General features: G+C 41.8%; 1 protein-coding gene across 4 annotated transcripts in view; it reads right to left on the bottom strand.

Moving 5' to 3' along the window:
- LOC137326342 (alpha-(1,6)-fucosyltransferase) overlaps positions 1 to 22,296 on the bottom strand; it is a 707,679-nt gene that overhangs the window by 563,702 nt on the left and 121,681 nt on the right. For all 4 annotated transcript variants that reach the window (XM_067991334.1, XM_067991337.1, XM_067991336.1 and 1 more), the window contains exon 2: positions 14,357 to 14,410. The gene's annotated coding sequence lies outside the window, so the exon portion shown is untranslated. The remainder of the gene's footprint in view (positions 1 to 14,356; positions 14,411 to 22,296) is intronic.

The following is a 22,296-nucleotide window of genomic DNA, read 5'->3' as shown; positions in this document are numbered from 1 at the left end:
CTGTGTGTTATTAAATCAACAAGCTTGTGCTTTAACATGCTGAACAGTGACACTGTATCTGGGCAAGAATTCACTGGTTCCAGACCCCAGTCAGGTATGAAGGCCAAACAGGCACAATAACATCCACAACTTGTCCGTTGCCATTCTATACCCTCACCTCCATTTTTTAAAATTCAGCTTCCGCATCTGAAATGAGAAACACATGTTTAAACGCTAAACTTCCCATGGCAACTGTCTAGTTACTCTGGTTAATGTGAAAGAATTGGGTGGGTTTTGTCCACAATAGTGGATTAGTGCCCAAGGAGAAGTGATTTTTTTTAACAAAACATGAAAATCCAAGTCTCAGTTACATTTATTTCACATTTCAAGCTAATCTGTCCAATTACAATTTGTCAACATCCAGTGATATCAAATTGATGAGATTCTATTGGGGCACTGTTGCTATATTACTGACTGACGTTAAGATGACTGAAGAGTTCTTGCTTAAGAAGTCTCTTCTCCCTTCCTATCTACCACTCCTCCCCCTCCCAAATAACGTGAATAGTGGTGAATACAGACAGTTCCAGGTCTGATATGAGGAAACTCCGAGAGTTAATTCCCTGGATGATTTTTTTCCTATTCATTTCTATTGAACAAAAACAGTAAGCCATGCACCTAATCAACCAGTTGGGATCATTTTTTCAGCTTTCCTACATCCCAGTGACCCGACTGCCTGAGATAGTTAATTTGCAAATTGCACAGCTTTTTCGACTGCCCTGATTAATTCTTCTTAAAGGCAAAGTAATGCTGGACGTTCATGGATTTTAGAATCAATACTAACAGCGGAAGTGGGCATCAGTTTTAAAAATCGGTCTTTTTACCAGCGTGTTTCTATTAGCTCTCAAGAAAAATCAACTGCACACACAAAACCAGCTGTAAACATTAAAGATCCACTTACTGAATCACGACTTCCTGACATCGCCTGTCCACACATATACAGGTGCAGTCTCATCCATCTCCATTTGCCTAATGACTTATTTGCCCACATTAGAAACATTGAATTAATCAACCTTGTGTATAAGTTAATGTGTTGAACTTTCCCTTCCCCTCCCACTTCACAGCAGCTACAGCCTTTTCCAAGTCTTGCCTTTTATTTCCATGCAGCGAGGCTTTATTAGCAAAACAATATTGCATTGCGAGTAGATGCGGTCATCTTCTGACCACCTCATGCCTTCCTCCCCTCCAGCAGTGCTGCAGCTTGAACTCAGAGTGAATCATCAGCGACAGGCAGTATGCATGTCCAGTGAGGTTATACCTCACTACCTAATTATGTTTGAACTACTGGAGGGTGTAATTTTGGGGTCCTGGAGAGTTAAAGAGGAAATGTTAGGAATGTAAAATGTCTGCCATGGCACAGAAATGGCAATTTTACTCACAAATTAAAAAAAACTTACACCTAAAGAAAGAGTAAATTTTGAAAAAGCAATAAGTATTTTTAGATTGCCTCAGTAACTCCCCAGTGGTGTTGTTGGCACTGAGCACTAAAACAGAGACCAGGAAGGTTCCCTTGTCTCATTCCTGATCTGTATTCAGTCAGCTGATATCAACCAAGATAGTGGGAGGGATATTACAATTAGCAAAGCAGCCAAGCTACCAGCTTCAGATTGGGAGGTCAATGATTCCCTGGTGGAAAGTGCAATTGTGTGAATGTTGAGGAGGTTGGACAGCCTCAGCTGTGATGCCCTTCAGTCTCAAATAGCCCACCGACATTCACTGTCTCAGCTTAAACGTGAATAACAACCACTTGAAGAAAGTACGGAACGGCTGTCAACATCCATACAACTGTATCCCAGCAAGGTCTGGTGCCTCAAAAGGGGAAGAGTAAAAACTGAAGAGAAATGAAGAACTGCCTTATTACAAGAGATATTTGGAGCTCATCCCTCCAATGTATCTTTAATTAAATCGGGAGCATTTTTACAAATTAACTGTTAGATCCAGTCTGTATCAAATTAAAGCAATATTCAGTTTGGATTTGGTGCTGCACAAATTGCACTGCAAAATCATAATTGGCTGGTTACAAGGTTAAATGTTGCAATTTCTTTCACTGCTGTACAAATACAAGCAGGTTAAGACAGTAATGTGCTTTGATTTAATGGGCAAGCTTTCATCTATACTTCAACATCACAAATGCTTTGAGTTTATTTTGGTCAAATTACAGCCATTATTCCTTATTGACTTAACATGATAGTGGCACACGATGGTTTAATTAGATGTGTACATGCAGTATCAAAACTTCCAGGTGATGAAATAGGTTAACTCTGAAATACTGCCAGCTGGTGAAGCTAATTTAATTTACGTCCACCACATGTTGGGAGCACTATTGTGACAGGGTGATGGTCTCCTCTTATAACGCTCTGTAACTTGTCAGTTCCTCTTTGAGGCTAAATGATGTCTTGTGCAACCCCAACAAAGTAAATGATTCCCTCCAGTTAACTAAGCAATTTTTAGTGATACAGCAGGATTGCTTTTGGTGTACACCCACCAGTGGAAAGCATTGCGGCACATTCCCAGCCACTGTCACACTCCCAGCTGCGGACAACAACTTCTACGAACTCCCACCTGCGAACTGCAGTTTTTTTTGCATTTTGAGTATATCAGGGCCGCTCTTACTTTCTAGCTTGTGACTTTGTGAATTTACAGCTGTGGACACAATTTCAGCTCCACATTCCCAGCATCCTCCACCATTGTGGCAGCCCCAACAATGTCTTCGAATATTGGAAACATCTGTGAGAGGCGTCCACGATACTGTCGCTCGCTGCAACATCTGGTGAATGAAGCATCCCTCTTGTTGATTTAGAACAGATACATGTAGACACACAGAAGGTTGTGATTTGCATCCCAGATTCAGCAGTGCTTTTTCCCATTTATATTGGTTAATGAAGCCATAGAGTGGTGCCAGTTAATTCAACTACTTGAAAAGTCAAGAGAATTCTTCAATCAAGGTGTCCTGAGTTGCTGACGCTTCAGAACATGACAACTGCTGGATTGAACGCAATAGCTTTTGGATCCTACATCTTTCTATGATCCGACTCAAGGCCATACTTAACACATTTTTGTATGTTTGTAGTATGAGTTCCCAATACAGACATTAAATGTTGCTGTTAAAAACAGCTCAAGTATTATTAGAGAAACAGCAAGGATATAAGTGGTCCTTTTAGGCTTTGAGGATACCAGAATTAATGGTTAAGCATTGTATATTTCTTCGCAACAGAAGGAAACACAGAAAAGTACCACTTCTAAAGCAACAGATTTAGTGACTAGGGAAATGGCAGCAGTAGAGCTAATCTACTGTGAACACACTTCTCAATCTGAAGTGCGTTGAAAGGGAGTAATTCAGTTCAGCAAATCTCTAGAGGCAGCGAGTAGCCAAGCCTTGCGTACCGTGAAGGTCCCGGGTGTCTTCCAAGATGGTGATCTCAGCTAGTGGTAGCAGGGTTCTTACAATCGACATCAGTGCCCCTCAGTTCAAGAGTGGTAAATCTGCCAAGCCTTCCACTCTTGACTGCTATCTAATGACCCTTATTGGGAATGCACATTTGTGGTTGTTGGCTGAGTTATAATGTCACCTAATGTCAGGTATCCTGCTGAAACTCGTCGTCGAGGCTCACACATGAATAATGGCCACTTGGACAAGATATCAGAGGGTGACTGGACCACACAGAACTGTACTCCTACTGCGATGAAGAGAAGCGAGAAAGTTAGCACTAAAAGTAAGGAGAGAATTAACCTTTTTTAATAAAACACAAAAATGTGGTGATTTTGCCTGTTTAGGAACCTTGCATGCTTATCTTTGTGGTGCTGCTTCACCAACAGCAATAACAACAAAATCTTTCATTTATACAGCACATAGGAAGTATTAACACAGCAAATATCTCAAGGTGTTTCACAGAAGCGTAATCAGACAAAAATGGAAGTCCAGCCAAAGAGATTGGCATGGCGGGGTGGAGAAACAGCGAGGTTTAGGGCAGGAATTTCAGAGCATCGTTGTAGAGGGCAGGAGGCACCACCGTCAATGGTGAGGCAGAAGGCCAGGTTGGAGAAAAGCAGAGTTCTCAGGCGATTGCAGGGCTGAAGGGCATTACGGAAATCGGGAGGAGTGCAAACCCGATTTTCTTCACTCCACCATTGACAACCGTGCCTTCAGCTGTCTAAGCTCTAAGCTCTGGAATTCCCTCCCTCAACCCCTCTCTCCTTTAAGAGGCTCCTTAAAACCAACCGCTTTGACCAAGCTTTTGATCAGCTGATTAATATTTCCTTATGTGGCTCAGTGTCAAATTTTATTTGATAACGCTCCTGTGAAGCACCTTGGGAAGTTTTATTACATTAAAGGAGCAATATATATGCAAGTTGTTGTTGTTATTGTTGATTTGTACGTCACCTTTGCTCATGCCCTCAGCAGAATGTGAATCGGGTAGATGCCAGTGTTGGAGCTGTACTGGAACAGTTTGGCTAGAAGCGTGGCTAGTTCTGGAGCACAAGTCTTAAGCACTACAGACAGGATGTTGTCGGGGCCCGTAGCCTCTGCTGTATCCAGTGCATTCAGCCGTTTCTTGATATCACGTGGAGTGAATCGAATTGGTTGAAGACTGGCTTCTGTGATGGTGGGGATCTTGGGAGGAGGCCTGCAGATTTACCTGTTTTCTCTTTTACTCTTTAATGTTGGTGATGTCCTCCGTTACCTGTCTAGACCCTTGACCCGGGATTCTCAATTAAAAATAACATGACAATCAATCACTTGCATACAAGTATAACTGCAGCAGAGCCCACATGTCCTCAATGATGGCAAAGTCCAGCACGAGAGTGCAAAAGACAAGGCTGAAGCGTTTGCAACCATCTTCAGCCAGAAGTGTCGAATGGATGATCCATCTCGGCCTCCTCCTGATATCCCCACCGTCACAGAAGCCAGTCTTCAGCCAATTCGATTCACTCCACGTGATATCAAGAAACGGCTGAGTGCACTGGATACAGCAAAGGCTATGGGCCCCGACAGCATCCCGGCTGCAGTGCTGAAGACTTGTGTTCCAGAACGAGCCACGCCTCCAGCCAAATTGTTCCAGTACAGCTACAACACTGGCATCTAGCCGACAAAGTGGAAAATTGCCCAGGTATGCCCTGTCCGCAAAGAGCAGGACAAATCCAATCCAGCCAATTACCACCCCATCAGTGTACTCTCAATCATCAGCGAAGAGGTGTTGTTGACAGTGCTATCAAGCGGCACTTACTCACCAACCCTCAGTTTGGGTTCCACCAGGACTACTCGGCTCCAGATCTCATTACAGCCTTGGTCCAAACACGGACAAAAGAGCTGAATTCCAGAGGTGAGGTGAGAGTGACTGCCCTTGACATCAAGGCAGCCTTTGACCGAGTGTGGCATCAAGGAGCCCGAGTAAAATTGTGGTCAATGGGAATCAGGGGGAAAACTCTCCAGTGGCTGGAGTCATACCTGGCACAAAGGAAGATGGTAGTGGTTGTTGGAGGCCAATCATCTCAGCCCCAGGACATAGCTGCAGGAGTTTCTCAGGGCAGTGTCCTTGGCCCAACCAACTACAGCTGCTTCATCAATGACCTTCCCTCTATCATAAGGTCAGAAATGGGGACGTTCGCTGATGATTGCACAGTGTTCAGTTCCATTCGCAACCCCTCAGATAATGAAGCAGTTCGTGCCCGCATGCAGCAAGACCTGGACAACATCCAGGGTTGGGCTGATAAGTGGCAAGTAACATTTGCGCCAGACAAGTGTCATCTCCAACAAGAGAGAGTCTAACCACCTCCCCTTGACATTCGATAGCATTACCATCACCGAGTCTCCAACCATCAACATCCTGGGGGTCACCATTGACCAGAAACTTAACTGGACTAGCCTTATAAATACTGTAGCTACAAGAGGAGGTCAGAGGCTGGGTATTCTGCAGTGAGTGACTCACCTCCTGACTCCCCAAAGCCTTTCTACCATCTACAAGGCACAAGTCAGGAGTGTGATGGAATACTCTCCACTTGCCTGGATGAGTGCAGCTCCAACAACAATCAAGAAGCTCGACACCATCCAGGACAAAGCAGCCCGCTTGATTGGTACCCCATCCACCACATTAAACGTTCAATCTCTCCACCACCAGCACACCGTGGCTGCAGTGTGTACCATCTACAAGATACACTGCAGCAACTCGCCAAGGCTTCTTCGACAGCACCTCCCAAACGCGCGAACTCTCCCACCTAGCTGGAAAAGGGTAGCAGGCACATAGGAACAACACCACTACCTGCACGTTCCCCTCCAAGTCACACACCATCCTGACTTGGAAATATATCGCCGTTCCTTCATCGTCGCTGGGTCAAAATCCTGGAACTCCCTTCCTAACAGCACTGTGGGAGAACCTTCACCACACGGACTGCAGCGATTCAGGAAGGCGGCTCACCACCACCTTCTCAAGGGCAATTAGGGATGGGCAATAAATGCTGGCCTCACCAGCTACACCCATATCCTATGAATAAGTTTTTTTAAAAAGTGTAGAAGCAAGGCAATCAAGTGGCTTTTCACCACATTTGAACGACTAGGATGCACTAAATATGTCATCTTTGATGGTTGAAACACTAACTCTCTCACCAACATTCTTCCAAAAGAGATTTGGAGCTGTATTTGTTTGAACAGAGGTGATCTGATAAGAGTATTTAAAATTGTGAAGGGATGGGACAGGGTAGATAGAAACAGATTGTTTCTGGAGGTGGTGGAGTCTAGAACAAGGGGACATAGATAGAAGATTAAAGCAAGGTATTTAGGAGAAACCTTTCTTTACACAGAGGGTTGTCAGGCTGTGGAATGCTCGACCAGAGTTAGTGATTGAAGCAAGCACTATGTGAACTTTTATGAATAGGTTAGCTAGGTGGATGATGGAAAAGGGATATTGGGAAAGGGCAAGCATATGGGATGAGGAGTACTGCTCACGTGGAAGATACCGCCAACACAGACTAGTTGGACTGAAAGGCCTGTTTCTGTGTTGTAATTTCGATGTAACTCTCGACACAGAAAATCAAGGTGCTTACTTCAGCTATCTTGGCAGTACCACTTCCCTCATGGGTGGGCTGAGCAGACTGCAGACTTACTCATTCCCACCCGCAGCCTGCATTCTACTCCCCCTTTCCACCAACCAGGTAAAGAACTACATTTTTAAAGGGTACCATCTTCATGAAACAGTGTATTAAACCTTTGCTTGCCTAATGAAGAACATAAAGATGTCATTTGCATTTAAACAGGTCATTCAATCAGAAAAATATCATTGAATTATGTGCACAATATTACTCAGCTGAAATGATGCGTCACTCTTCTACCTCTTCCTGGTGATAAAATCATTCCTTTTTTTTTAAAAAAAAACATTCAAATTGCTTCCAGGTTGTGAACCCTTATCTCCACAGTCATATAACAAAACAATGCAGCTGAAGATCATGACTGCCTGGAATACCCTGCACGTGCACGGCCATCAACATGACAGAAGAGAGCCTGCTCGGAAGCTTACAATAAAGCTGACCTTTATCGAAAACAAACTTGGCTTCGAGTCATCCCTTCAAGCAGTCTGATTCCAAAGCAATTATTTCTTGGCTACAACTACAAACAGGCATTGCCATTTCTGTAAAAAAAAAATTGAAGTATATGAATACGGGAATTATAAGAATGGAGCATCCGCCGGAGAACCCTACATTCTTCTGGAGCCACGGTCACTTTAAGCTGTCCTGCTAACCTACAAGCTAGGATGTTTTGAACCTGGGATCGGCAGGTGCTCTTACCTCTGTGTCTCCACATACATTTCCCTGACAACAAACCAAAAGGTGAAAGTTCGCAAGCAAACTATTTATGTTTATCTCATCCAGTTGCTGGTCTTCTATCTGATAGTTTTTTTAAAAAGAGTCTTGCTTCTCTCTGTCATCTGCCAAAGCCAAAAAGACAGCAGCAGTGAAATTTCAGCAACATTAAGCATTTCAGTACTAAACTTGCACCACTCTCCAAAGCCAAAATTTTCGTCATAATCACGTTTGACATTTTTGTTGCTGTATTAATTGCAAGAGCTTCTACTGCGCATCAGCAAGAATAGAAAATCAACACCATAAACATGAAGCCCAGCCCCTTCACAAACCTCAGTCTCATTTCTCATTCTGTTTGTTTGTCTTCTTTCAGTCTAATACGTCAGTAGGAATTGGGTTGCGTCCTTCAGAGACTCATGAACACCAAAGCTTCTTTACTTTCAGCACTCGAAATCATAAGTTACTGGCTCAGCAACTCTACAATGCATTAACCGGTGGAACTGCTCAGCAGTCACAAGCAAGAGCTATCAGCTTGCTACGAAACAACTTTTGCCGACATTATCAGTATGAGGCATTGAAGTTACCCAAACAATTTCTGAATCCTACATTATCTCTCAAAATGTTCAGTGCTCTCCTTAACAATTTAGATATACTTGATGTAGATCTGGTGACCACAAGGAGCAAGCTGGGATAAGTAGTCCTTTCACCTCTGACTTGATGTGCACTATTTATAAATAATATCTCATTGTCAAACATTCGATAAAACTATGTATATCTTCCTAATATTTTCAGATCACGATGCATCTCTCAAATTTCCTCTGTGTATGTCATATGTGGCTATCTGTCTTTCTCATCAAAAGCTTCTCAAAGGCAAAATTTTACTTTTCTTGCCTCATTTTGTTTGCAGATAAAGTGGGACAAAAGAAAGGAAGGACCTATTTCAAAAAATCATTCTGTGCCATGTAAAACAGGATCCCTGAATGATCTTTTGAAATAGGTGTCAAACATGATCATGATAAATGTTACATGGAACTGGATTCTTTATTCAGCAGAACTAGGTTCCACTCTCTACTTTTGTAAATTCACACAAGTAATACTGACTGCTCACGACTGGGAATTGAATATTGTACAAGTACTCCATCGCTTAAAATCTAAGTGTCAAACATACTGCAATTCACATTGCAAATCTAAAATATTGGGCATTTATCGGCAGGGTCTCTAGATTTAGGAATATCTGATAGTTTAATGAATGTCATTAAATTAGTGCTGAATACAGCCTGCATACACAGAATGATCATCCTCTACTTTTAAGTAAGGAAGGTTATTTGTGCCCTGGGGGTTTTGGGGTTCCTCTGCATTCAGAATTGGTAACAGGAAGACTATATGATAAGCATACATTAGGGGCTATTCTCAGCACAAGTGCAGTGACAGCTGTCAAACATACACACCTGCTTTTATTTCAATTATTAACAAATCCCTTTGTAGGGAATGGAAGGGGACAGAGAATATGATATCAATTTTTAACTCGTATTGTTGGTATGCCCGTGAAGGGGGCCACTGTCGTTTCTTCTGGGTTCCTCCCCCCCCCAGCACCTGCAGAAATTCCAACTTCATACCCTCACAATTCCCAATTCATGGTGAAACCTTTCCAATACATAGCTCCCCAGATTTCTAATTGTTTTCTTTTCTCTCTGTTTACATCAAAGAAAGTGCACTAGATACAGGAACAATGATGATATTTTGTTAATTATTAAAGAAAAATGATGTCACAACTGGTTCTATTTATGGTCTCAATTTGTCGCCAGAACAGTGCCTAATTTGAAGGGAACACAACAATTGGGTCAGCCGAAATGAAAGAAACTTATTGAAAAATTGATCAATAATATTGCAAGAATAGATGGTGCACTGATCAGTCACAGAATGCTCAGATTCATCCAACTGAAAGTGGTACGCTGCTGTAACAAATTGTTCCTCCCACCCAAACAGATCTATTTTTGCAGTTTAGCAGAGGTTCTTGAAAGTGAACTACTCAGTGATAAGAAGCTACAACTATTTCAATAATCTGCCCTTAGCAGAGGTGTGTTTTCTAAGAATTACCAGTTGCCGGGCTACCAGATTAAACACACTATTCTTTAAATTTAGAAGTACAGTAGATTTCAACATACAGTGAAATAAATCTGCAATGGGTCAATCAGTCTTCCCAAGAATGACTTCTAAGTCAGTTTCTGATGGTTCACTGGACAACGTTTTAGTTTCTGCCGAGGCAAATTAATAGTTTTGTTTTTGGCATTGGCAAATTGTATTGCAAAGCAGAGCATGAAATGGAATGCTTCATCTGGTCATACACAAGAGCTCAAAAAGATCTCCTGAACTGTTTGAAACCCTAGCTTTGTACCTCTCAATGCATTTCAAGTAATGATTTTCAGATGGAATTCAAATATTTCATTAAAATATAAAATTAACAATGATAAGAAGAAATGCATTTTCCAAGTCTGGTGCGACACAGGATTCACACAATATACAGCAAGAACATAAATTGAGTACAAATACAATTAACGAAGCCCCATCAATTAACTAAGGGAAGAAACAAACCAATTCCTTCTTAGGATCAAAAGACTCTGACACTCGTCAATAAAAAACACAAGCTATTCAGAAATTTGCCATAGCCATACTTAACCCACAAATGACACTTCAGCAATGAACTGTTTGAATTAAACATTGTTGGTTTGATGAGTCATTTGGTACCTATCTTCCCATTCTATTCTACAATCATGGAATGCCCCCAGTTTAAATATTTTTAAAAAGGCTAACCTGTATGTTAGTGTGCAAACACAATCTCATACCTGTGTTTTTCTTTCAGCTGCAGTCAGACTCCAAGACCTATCGGCAATCTGCCATAGAGCAGCTGTAACAAGCTGTAGCTCGCTCACAACCATAGGTCAGTGTCATCAAGAAGCTTATGGTAATTCAGTGAGTGCTTGCAAAGAAAACTCAAAATGCTCGAACAGCAACAAAAGTAAGGTCTGGAAAATGTCTGTTTTCCACATTGGCCTTTGTGGAAAAGGGTGTGAAAGTGTCAGCAGGACGTGTCCAGAAGGGCAGCGCAGCTCAGCTCCCGCCCGATTCATTGTAGATGCTTTGACACTTACACTGGGGTCCTGGGTGAGTGGTGCTCAACATTCAAAATTCATTGACCACATTCATCCATTTATCCCATTTTGAACACATGCCGGAACGAGACGCACGAAGTGCAAATCAACAACAACTCGCATTTCTACAGCGCCTTTAACGTAGTAAAACCTCCCGAGTCGCTTCACAGGAGAGTTATCAAACAAAATGTGACACCGAGCCACATAAGGAGATGTTAGGACAGGTGACCAAAAGCTTGGTCAAAGAGGTAGATTTCAAGAAGTGTCTTAAAGGAGGAGAGAGAGAGAGAGATGAAAACGTTTAGAGAGGAAATTCCAAAGCTTCGTGCATAAGCAGCTGAAGGCACGGCCGCCAACGGTGGAGCGATGTAAATCAGGGATGCGCAAGAGGCCAGAATTGGAGGAGTGCAGAGATCTCGGAAGGATGTAGAGCTGGAACTTTCTCCTAAAAAAGCTGTTGAGGCTAGGTCAATTGAAAATTTCAAAACTGATATGGGTAGGTTTTTGTTAGGTACGAGCATTAAGGCATATGAAATCAAGGCGGGTAAATGGAGTTGAGGTACAAATCAGCCATGATCTAACTAAATGGACTACTCCTGTTCCTATGTTCTTTCTGTTAAATTGGTTGATGGAAGGAAACATTATCCCGAAATGCTCCACAGTGCTGAGACAGTCAAACACTGCCGTGGTATTGTACTCGCGATCCGATGTATTTTAATTCATTGATAACCTTGACATTGCAGAAATTCATTAATCCTGCAGGTTTTCCAAGAAATAAACTTTTTTTTTGTCCAGGGTAAGAAATAAAGTACAGAATGAGAAAATAGCATCCAGCCTAGTCCTTTTAACAGATCATTGACAATTTGCCCACCATAAACCCTCCAAACCTTTACAACAGGGCACCAACCCATGGCTCTGTGACACTCCAGTGCTCTCAGCACCATATCGAAGTCAACAATCTGTATCGAAAAACTAATTTGGGATATAATGGGCCAGATTTTGCCGTGAGTGGCAAACCAACGGTGCTAGTTGTTCATTGGACTTGCACTTGCCCATAGACTTTCTACGGGGTTGTGCATGGCAAGTTGCTATCAGCCAAACATCCAAATGGTGCAACGCCTTCCACAGAGCATCTGGGACCTGTGTGAACAGGGCAAGCTCCTTAATCAATCAGATTAAAGAATCGTTAATGAGCAGCACAGACTCTGAACCAAGAAGTATAAGTTAGAATAGTGAATTCAATGTCAAATCAGGCACAGAAATTGAAATAAAGAGAGGGAAAGAAAGATTGAATTAAGAGGAAGAGATAAAAGAGACAGAAAGAAAACATTTTAAAAACGTATTTAAATTTTTTCAAAAATCTCCAACATTAAAAGCTGAAGGAATGAGATTCCACACTTGTAAGAGTTAATTTTCAGTGCCAGAGAGGTTGTTTGGCAGTAATTAAGACTTACCACGCCCTTAAAAGGGTACTTAGACTGAAAAGGACACACCCTAACTTTTTGTGGCACGTTTAGTCCATATATACGACGTCAGTACAGGAACTTCACACCTATCAATAAATTTGAATGTGAAGCCAGACGGCGAGATACCGTTTTCGTACAGCCTATGGAGGGGCAGCACATCTCAGACAGCAACTTCCGGATTTCCGCGTTTAACTGCGCACGTATGGTCGCCGGAAGTTAGTGTCCGATTTGCACATGAGTAACGGTGGCCGCTGTTAGCCTCACCATTATTTCCACAGTAAAAACTTGGCCCTGTATGTTCTAAAAACAGCAATAGGGGAAGGTGTTAATGACTGAAACTGAATCTTTGAGGATTCCGCTGACATTTCTGTGCTGTCCAAACTGAGCTGCTACTGTTTCTATCACCAGAACATATCTACTCAATTGTCACCTTACTGAACACATTGTTCCCTGTATCATGAATTTTACACAACTCACTACATCACATATCATAGCATTGTATCATCCATCCAAAACTTGAATCCTGCTCCCATTTCTGGGACATCTCCCCCAACATCTTTCTCACACTTCCTGGACAAGATACAAGAAAAAAGCGTGTTCTCCAAATCTCTAATCCTGAACTTCTGTCTCTCCACTACAACCATTCTTGTCATTATTTTATCGTTATTACCAAGGTTGTTGCTTTACTGAATTCATTTTATGTTGCTTCAAAGGCCCATCTGAGTTGTCGTACATATTCTTCCTTTACTCTGTGTTCTCACTTTGAAGAAATCAAGAATACGCTGTCTCCTGCTGTAACTCATTTTTCCCCCAGAGCATCAATTTTACTTTCCTCCTGTAATCGACAGACACGGAACTCAAGCTTGACATCACCTTAAAAACTGCTCGACTTTCATAGTCTGATCTCCTATTCTTTTCAACCACAGTATCACTATAAGCCTTGGCCCTTAACCCAAATCAGACACTTGAAGTTGAAGAGCCCAACTCATATATTGGTAGTCTGGGAATACTGCAGTGTACTCTGCATCTCATCACGGCAGAAATAAAAAAGATACAAAGAAAAGACCGGCAATAGCTTTTCTGAGGTCCAAGATGAATGTAGCAATTTGCAAATCCTGACAGGGTGGGAGAGGGAGGAGAGTGGAATAAGCCTTTCGTTCTCAAAATGGTGCATAATCGTATGGAACAATTCAGGAAATTCGGGGCCTCAGGCAGGCCCCTTGCCTCATCAACCCAGAGAGCTATCCCTGCTCTCAGAAGCTGCCTGCATTCACAGCTGGAAGAGGATACGTGGCACAAGTAACTACTAAAGAAGAACGGATTAAAAACAAGTGGAAGAATGGTAATAGGAAGAAGATAAACATGATTGGAGTTATAAATTATGCACGTTCACCACATTACAACAGGAACCAATGGGCACTAAAGCCAATTTATATTCTACAGCAGTGTGCTATATAAAATATGCATTCAAGAATATTAACTGCTAGAACATACTTGCTTGCATTATGGGATTGCCACAATAGTTTCTCTACACCTTATGCACTTGTGTCATCCATTCTATTTCGCCAATACACCAACCAGTACTTAAACTCCACAGCTGGCAATATAATATACCATGTGACAGTGTTTTTGTATTAATCATGCATGACCGTTCAGCCCATAGAGTGTAATAACATAATCACAGTGGGAACATTACTGGTCCAGAAACAAACGCAGTTTCACTGCAATCATAAAACATTCTTCTTTATATTAAAGGTGGCCGGAATGTTATTGTTTTTATTGTGATGACAAACAGTGGCAAAATTTGATCGTGACGAAAATCTTTCAGTCAATGCATTCCTTTTTAAAAAAAAATGTTTTGATCTTCAAACTGAAGAGATACACCGAGCTTAACAGATAAATAAATGGACGTACCTGTTATCAGTACGATGGCTTGGCAAAGGAATTTTCCATTTAAAATCAATAAACCTGAAAAAGAAATGAAGGAATGACCATGTAAATAAATCCCTCTTATTGCACAGTTCTTTGATCAAAAAAACATATTTTCTGAAAGGCGAATGAAAATAAATTAATTTACAACAGATGAAATGCAGGATTCTCTGAGAACAGAGTGCGTAAAACAAAAGGCACCACCAAAACACCGAGCAATTGTTTGCAACTGCAGTTACATGGGTGTAAAACAAAGTTAGGTATGTGTGTCTTTACCAACAGCAAAATCTTTTGAAGGCCCTGCTTCGGAAAACTCAGAATCTTTCTACGATAACTAACTATCCTTAACAATGCCAAGCACAAAGTTCCAGAATCTCAATATCTTTTCAACAATGCTCTCCTGTGTGATTCTCAAATTCCAGGACAGCAAACTGTCCTGTTTTATTGAAGAAAAACTGTCCTGATTCATAAATGGAGAGACTGGTACACGTACCAGTATCTCTCAGTTGCTTCTTGTGACTGTGCTTTACCCTTCAAAATTGCTGGCAGGAGAAGCCTGGGAGCAGGCATTTTGTGTGGAACTTCTCCTGCTGTGACATTATTAAGTTCTGCGCCAGTGACCTCACAAATAGGGAATACAGCCCACAGCCAAACATCCGTACTCATGCTATCACAACAGGAAGAAGCACCAAACAAGCCATCTGTTTCCACGTTACTTTTAACTAGCAGTTTTAAAGCACAAAACACAGTAACAGGTGATGATGGCAACTATATAAATCTCTCTTTTTTTCAAAGTTTATGATTATGAGGTAATTCAGCAGAGTATGATTCCCCATCAAAATAAAATCTCTCTGAACGTGGACAGCATTTTCGAATTCCTTAGTTTTACTGGTTTCTCCAGATGGTTGGAAGGAGGCAGTGCATGACCTGCAGCTGTGAAAATGGCCAGTTAAACTCGTAGATCACCAGTCCAACTCTTCACAACTCGAAGAGAAACCAGGAGAAGCAGTGTTCTTGTTATCCTTCAAAAGCAACATTTTCGGTCAGCTCCTACATGCAACTGAAGGAGCCCTGTACGACAACCGAATCTCTCTTTCAAAGCGTTACTCATTCGGAACTAAGCAGTTCTGGAAGATCAACCAGAATATTGTATGGATCGTTGTTAAGAAATCAACAGTGCGATAAGGAAGGGCTTTAGAGAGAAAAAAAATATTAGGTGGCTTAATGTTTCACTTTCAAGTATACATACAAAAATAATTCTGTGCCTTGAGATGCCTCCAACTGGAAGGTCCAAAATTCAGGAATTCCTCACACTTGCAATGCAAGACAAGATCTCACCTTCAATTGGCAAGTAAACTGCCCATTGTGGAATTGAATCATACAGACCAGTTTGGCCCCAAGGTCAAACCTCAGTCTGTGCTGAGTTAACTGATCTCAGCAGGGTTGGCAGTAGAGATGCTACAACTGGCCTCAGTGTCGCTAAGTTGCGGAGGGAACAGTCAACAAAAGTTCCTGCTGATGACTGTCTCATGACACCTTTTGGCAAGTTCATGTCGTTGGGTTCTGATGCCCAACTACATTTGAATAATCTGTTGCCAGTCAGTCAGTCAGCTTGCCTATTGAAAAATGGCTCGTGGAGCGAGGTAACAGAAGGTGGCCAGTATGCCATGGCATAAAATGTATTTATCAATCTCTTGTTTTCCTGTTAATCCCTCGTCTATTTGTCGTTATCGGCGCTTTAAATTTTATTTTTGTTTTTTGTGTTTGACCTCAGCAGGATCTTGTTTCCTTTGCCAGATGTTGCGGCATCCATTGAAACATGTCTGGGTGCTGCACACAGCTTCATGATCCAATCTTTACTGTATATGGGACACTGCAGAGATGCCAAAGACACATGGAAAAACACCTACACACAATCTGTTTAATGGTGCAATCATGCAGCTCAAAATCCCCATGTAAAGCAGATTTGCAATGTTGTTGGATTTCACGTATCCTTCAATTGCAACGTTTGTTCCTTTTGTGGAGGTTGAAGGGCCTCGATAAGGCTGTTGGCAGCAACTTTCCCACATTTATCCAGTGTTAATAACTATCACATTGAGATATCTGATTAAAATCGTGGTTATTCCTCAATCCATATAAGAGGATATAAAAACAGGGAACATGTAAACGCCAAGTCTATTCCACGGGCGAGGATGCCCTTATCATTACATTAATGGCTTTGGTGCAGCGAGACATCATGTGAGCTTCTGCACTTACACCGTCTAGTGCAATTTGCTGCCCAAATACCACAATTTTACACAAAAATTTGAAGGAGACAAGAGCTGTTTTTGAGCCGATCTGAGTGATAACAAATCACTTACTCTATTTATGATGGAATAAGCTGGGGCTACATCACTTCTCAATCATTGTGTGGTGCTTTTTAATCTGGCAGATACATGATGATTTTGTTTCAAATAATCAAGCTGTCATTATTTTTATTTAATTTTAACGGGGATTATTAGAAGCACGGCAGGCACTTCACTGATACCCCATTGTGTCATGTGAGCCACTTTTCCTCTCCAGTAGCGGCTGCTGTTACCTCCATGTGCTTTCAGCACTGTGAAATATTCTATTCAGGGGGCTACTGAAATCCCATGTATTACAAGTCAGTCACAGGACAACTCGCCCCGAGTCTGCGGATGAGGCCTGAGGACCATCTTCCATTGATCCTTGGGCCTCTCGGTTTGGGTCCGTGCTAGCCACATAGCGCCGAGTCCAGGCTCGAAAACGGGCCCAGACTAATTTCTACACCTCCATCAGCCATTGTTCTGCTCATCTGCTTAATCTATGTCCTTTTGCAATTTACTGCTTCCCTCGCAACACTCCATACCTCATATCGTAGTTATCGTCTGCAAACTTGGATATAACTCTCCCGTATTCCCAAAGCCAAGTCAAGAAGATTGATGGAAATTGGGTCTTGGTCCCATGGTTGAGTGCTAGGGCCCCAGATATCCATCATATGTACATTGACACTATTCCCAAGATGCCCCTTACTATGGTCACAATCTCCAAGACGGTTTCTTACCACCAGATTACGAACTATTTATGGTTCATGATGACTAATTCAATTATCATTTGCTCCATGGTTGGGATGGTGGTATGCTGTTTTAAGAAACTATCTTGAATGCATTCAGTAAATATTTTCCCCTTCCGACTTGTGTTGCTATTTCTCTCCCAACCGATATCACAATATCATAGTAGGTACAGCACAGGAGGAGGCCTTTCGGCCGATCGCGCCTGTGCTGGCTCTTTGACCGAGCTATCCAATTAATCCCATTCCCCTGCTCTTTCCCCATAGCCCTCTCAACATTTCCCTTCGAGTATTTATCTAATTCCCTTTTGAAAGTTACTATTGAATCTGCTTCCACCATCCTTTCAGACAGTGCATTCCAGATCATAACAACTCGCTGCGTAAAAAAATGTTTCCTCATGTCGCCTCTGGTTCTTTTGCCGATCATCTTAAATCTGTGGCCTGTGGTTACCGACCCGTTTGACACAGGAAACATTTTCTCCTCATTTACTCTGTCAAAACCGTTCATGATTTCGAACACCTCTATCAAATCTCTCCTTAACCTTCTCTGCTCTGAGAACAATCCCAGCTTCTCCAGTCTCTCCACATAACTGAAATCCCTCATCCCTGGCACCATTGTAGTAAATCTCTTTTGCACCCTCTCTAAAGCCTTGACATCCTTCCCAAAGAGTGACGCCCAGAATTGAACACAATACTCCAGCTAAGGCCTAAGGAGTGTTTTATAAAGGTTTAGCATAACTTCCTTGCTTTCATACTCTATGCCTCTATTAATAAAGCCCAGGATCCCACATGCTTTTTTAACAGCCTTTTCAACTTGTCCTGCCACTTTCAAAGATTTGTGTATCCGTGCCCCCAGGTCTCTCCGTTCTTGCACCCCCTTTAAAATGGTACCATTTAGTTTATATTGCCTCCCCTCATTCTTCCTACCAAAATGAATCTCTTCGCACTTCTCTGTGTTAAATTTCATCTGCCATATGTCCGCCCATTCCACCAGTCTATGTCCTCCTGAAGTCCGTTCCTATCCTACTCACTGTTTGCTACATTTCCGAGTTTCGTGTCATTTGCAAACTTAGAAATTATACCCCTTATACCCAAGTCCAGGTCATTAATAGAAATCAAAAAGAGCAGTGGTCCTAATACTGACACCTAGGGAACAGCACTGTATAATTCAATCCAGTCTGAAAAACAACCGTTCACCACTACTCTCTGCTATCTGTCCCCTAGCCAATTTTGTATCCATGCTGCCACTGCTCCTTTAATCCCATGGGCTTTAATTTTGCTAACATGCAAGTTAAAATCTGCCATTTCCAAAGGCGTTTGATAAAGTGCCACATAATAGGCTTGTCAGCAAAATTGAAGCCCATGGAATAAAAGGGGCAGCAGCAGCATGGATACAAAATTGGCTAAGTGCCAGGAAACAGAATAGCGGTGAACGGTTGTTTTTCGGACTGGAGGAAGGTATACAGTGGTGTTCCTCAGGGGTCGGTACTAGGGCCATTGCTTTTTTTTAATATATATTAATGACTTGGACTTGGGAGTAAAGGGCACAATTTCAAAATTTGCTGATGACACAAAACTTGGAAGTGCAGTAAACAGTGAGGAGGATAGTAATAGACTTCAAGAGGACATAGACAGGTTGGTGGAATGGGCGGACACATGGCAGATGAAATTTAACTCAGAAGTGCAAAGTGATACATTTTGGCAGGAAGAACGAGGAGAGGCAATATAAAATAAATGGCACAATTCTAAAGTGGGTGCAGGAACAGAGAGACCTGGGGGTATATGTGCACCCATCTTTGAAGGTGGGGGACAGGTTGAGAAAGCAATTAAAAAAGCATACAGGATCCTGGGCTTTATAAATAGATGTGGAGATGCCGGTGATGGACTGGGGTTGACAATTGTAAACAATTTTACAACACCAAGTTATAGTCCAACAAATTTATTTTAAATTCCACAAGCTTTCGGAGGCTTCCTCCTTCGTCAGGTGAACGGTGTAGAAAAACCATTCTACACCGTTCAGGGCTACAGGAAAAGAGCCGGGGAGTGGGACTAGCTGGATTGCTCTTACAAATACCCGGCACGGGCTCAATGGGCCAAATGGCCTCCTTCTGTGCTGCAACCATTCTATGATTCCAACATTTTTTTTCCTTCCCACAGGCACCCTTGACCTTCATACACTTACATTCCTTTGTTAAATTCTCACAATCAGGAAGTTTATAAAACACTCCCAACAGTACTTAGTACCCTTCCCTGTTCCTTATCCCTACCTATAGTGAGTGATACCATTTTCTACACCGTTCACCTGACGAAGGAGGAAGCCTCCGAAAGCTTGTGGAATTTAAAATAAATTTGTTGGACTATAACTTGGTGTTGTAAAATTGTTTACAATTTATAAATAGAGGCATAGAGTACAAAAGCAAGGAAGTTATGTTGAACCTTTAAAAAACACCTGTTCGGCCATTAACTGGAGTACTATGTCCAATTCTGGGCACCGCAATTTAGGAAGGATGTGAAGGCCTTCGAGAGGGTGCAGAGAAGATTTACTAGAATGGTTCCATGAATGAGGGGCTTCACTTGCATGGATAGACTGGAGAAGCTGGGGTTGCTATCCTTAGAGCAGAGAAGGTTGAAAGGCGATTTGATAAAAGTGTTCAAAATCATGAAGGGTTTAGATAAAGTTCCCATTGGCAGAAGGGTTAAGAACCAGAGGACACAGATTTAAGGTGATTGGCAGAAGAATCAAAGACAATGTGAGGAAAAACTTTTTTTACTCAGTGAGTAGTTATGATCTGGAATGCGCTGCCTGAAAGGGTGGTGGAAGCAGATTCAATCATGGCTTTCAAAAAAGAATTGGATAATTACTTGAAGGGGAAAAAATTTGCAGGGCTACAGGAAAAGAGCCAGGGAGTGGGACTAGCTGGATTGCTCTTACAAATACCCGGCATGGGCTCAATGGGCCAAATGGCCTCCTTCTGTGCTGCAACCATTCTATGATTCCAACATTTTTTTTCCTTCCCACAGGCACCCTTGACCTTCATACACTTACATTCCTTTGTTAAATTCTCACAATCAGGAAGTTTATAAAACACTCCCAACAGTACTTAGTACCCTTCCCTGTTCCTTATCTCGACCTTGGAGATCTGAACTTGGAGATAATTGAAACAAAAATAGTTGAGCACCGTTTCCCGCAATGGGGTTTTGCTTCTGAGTCAAACACTGGGGGTCAATGAAAGGGAACAGGACTGCAGAAGACATTCAAACTGTCAAAACACTGCAACAAATATTTAAGCATCACAATAAAAGCAATGAGTCCATATTCATCGAGAAGCAAATCCAAAAACTAGAATTAATAAATCTGACCGCAATATAGAACCTGTTGACAGAGAATCAACATTCAGCCACCTCATTCAGTTAGCAACATACGGAATTCATAACTGGCAAATAATGCGATTGGAATGATTAATGTAGAACACTTAATAGGGGCACTGGCACCTGGGAAAGTATCTGTTTTTTTCTAAAAAGTTTCATCATTGGCTAAGAATAGTAAGAAAAATAACATTGTAAAGTTTAATCCACAGCTCATATACAGTTAATTACATCGAGGAGAACCCCTCTCTGAATCACAATCAATCTGTATTACCAAGTAATATTACAATCCTCTGTCAACCTGTAAATTAAGCAAATGTTGGTGTTGGAGTTTAGAGTCCACCAGCGCTATATTAAATTGGATTTGTTCAGATGAATATGTGAACTGGCTCCCATCTGCCGCTCTATACAATGTGTTCCAAGCATGTTAATTTGCATTATAGGACCCAGCAGTGATGCAAAATCAGACTGACTGCCTTGGTGGTATTCTCTTCAAAAAGATGTGATGCTCCTCCCCATAATGTAATATTAACAAGAGAACAAGACAGTCTGAAGGAAATCAATAAATAGTCTTTAAAAATAAATTAAAGATAACACATTGGTGATTGCTCTTGTATGTGAAGTGCGTGCTTAACGGTGTCAATCACTCTTTCCTCTTGCGGCCCCCTCTCACCCAACTTTCTACACGGCCCAAACCTCATCCTCTTGTCACCAAACGCTAAGGATTTATTTTGCAGATCTCAATCTGCTTTGATTTTTCTGTCAGAATCTCTCCTCTCAAACCAACATTATTTCTTCCCCATCTTCTCTCAGAATCTTCAGACATAAACCATCAGGTCTTGGTTATTTGTCTATCTTAAACTTGAATAGCTTCTTTAGTATCGTTAACTGTCGTACACTGACTTCTGGTAGTTCTACATTCTCAATATCCACCTCCTCTGTGGAAACTGTAGCCAAGTACTTCTTCAGTATCTTTGCCGTTACATCACTCTTTACTATAAACTTGCCTCCTTCATCTCTTAGCAACCCTACCCTGACTATCTTCTTATTACTAATGCGCCAAAGAAAGTCTTAGTGAATTTTCCTAATTTTCTCTCATACCCCCTCGTGGCCTTTCAAATTTTCCTTTATACAACTTCTCTACATTCTTCATAGAAGAGAGACGGGAGTGAGATCGAGAGACGGCAACGAGAGAAGAGTGAGAGTGAGGGTGAGAGAGAGAAGAGTGAGGGTGAGAGAGAGAAGAGTGAGGGTGAGAGAGAGAAGAGTGAGGGTGAGAGAGAGAAGAGTGAGGGTGAGAGAGAGAAGAGTGAGGGTGAGAGAGAGAAGAGTGAGGGTGAGAGAGAGAAGAGTGAGGGTGAGAGAGAGAAGAGTGAGGGTGAGAGAGAGAAGAGTGAGGGTGAGAGAGAGAAGAGTAAGAGTGAGCGAGAGGAGAGACAGTGAACATAAAAAAATTAAAATTGTTGAATTATTAAGTCTGTGCTTTGTT

The sequence above is a fragment of the Heptranchias perlo genome, chromosome 10, assembly GCF_035084215.1.
Source record: "Heptranchias perlo isolate sHepPer1 chromosome 10, sHepPer1.hap1, whole genome shotgun sequence".
NCBI classification, from domain to species: Eukaryota; Metazoa; Chordata; class Chondrichthyes; order Hexanchiformes; family Hexanchidae; genus Heptranchias; species Heptranchias perlo.
Note: the sequence above shows the minus strand (reverse complement) of the source record. Positions and strands in the feature narration are given on the sequence as shown.